Source organism: Chrysochloris asiatica, unplaced genomic scaffold, assembly GCF_000296735.1.
Source record: "Chrysochloris asiatica unplaced genomic scaffold, ChrAsi1.0 scaffold00043, whole genome shotgun sequence".
In the NCBI taxonomy this organism is placed as follows: domain Eukaryota; kingdom Metazoa; phylum Chordata; class Mammalia; order Afrosoricida; family Chrysochloridae; genus Chrysochloris; species Chrysochloris asiatica.
Window position 1 is genome coordinate 21,760,364 of NW_006408561.1, and position 1,100 is coordinate 21,761,463.

At 36.2% G+C, this 1,100-nt stretch overlaps 1 protein-coding gene across 1 annotated transcript in view; it reads right to left on the bottom strand.

Annotated features, from left to right (window-relative positions):
• The window catches only part of SPATA16 (spermatogenesis associated 16), a 398,638-nt gene that overhangs the window by 191,914 nt on the left and 205,624 nt on the right, over positions 1 to 1,100 (bottom strand). The window lies entirely within an intron of this gene.

The window sequence follows — 1,100 nt, forward strand, 5'->3', positions numbered from 1 at the left end:
AATAATATATGATGCTCCTGGATAGGAAGACTTAACATTGTGAAAATGTCAATACTGCCTAAAGCAATTTACACATATAATGCAATCCCAATTCAGATTCAAAAGACATTCTTCAAAGAGATGGAAAAACTATTACATTTAAATGGAAAAAAAGAGACCAAGGATAAGCAAAACACTGTTTAAGAAGAAGAATAAAGTTGGAAGCCTCTCACTCCCAGATTTCAAAATTTACCACATCGCTACAGTGGTCAAAAGAACCTGGTACTGGTACAATGAAAAATACATAAATCAATGGAACAGAATAGAGAATCCATAAATTAACCCATCCTCATATAGCCAATTGTTTTTGACAAAGGACCTAAGGATATTGAATGGTGAGGAGATAGTCTCTTCAACAGATGGTGCTGGCAGAACTGGAAAGAGATATTCAAAAGACTGAAACAAGACCATTACTTCATTCCATATACAAAAACCAACTCAGCATGAATTAAAATCCTAAATGTGAATCCCAGAATTATAAAGGCCATCAATGAAAAAATAGGGACAAATTTGAGGAATCTGTATTTTTGCCCATTCCAAAGAGAGGTGACCCAACAGAATGCGGAAATCATCTGACAGTATCTTTGATGTCCTATGCAAGTAAGGTTTTACTAAAGGTAATACAGAAATGGTTTCAAATACACATTGACAGAGAACTTCCAGAGGTTCAAGCCAGATTCAGAAGAAGACTGTGAATGAGGGATATCACTGCTGATGTCCGATGGATCTTGGCTGAAAGCAGAGAATATCAGAAAGTTGTTTAACTGTGCTTTATTGAATACACAAAGGCTTTCAATTGTGTGGATCATGACAAGGTATGGACAACATTGCGAAGTATGAGTATTCTGGAACACTTAATTGTGTTCATGAGGAATCTGTACATGGACCAAGAGGCAGTTGTTCAAACATAACATGGGAACACTGAATAGTTTAAAATGAAGAAACGTGTGTGACAGGGTTGTCACCATACTTATTCAACCTGTATGCTGAGCAAATCTGATAAACTGGGTTATATGAAGAAAAACTTGGCATCAGGATTAGAGGAAGACTCATTAACAACC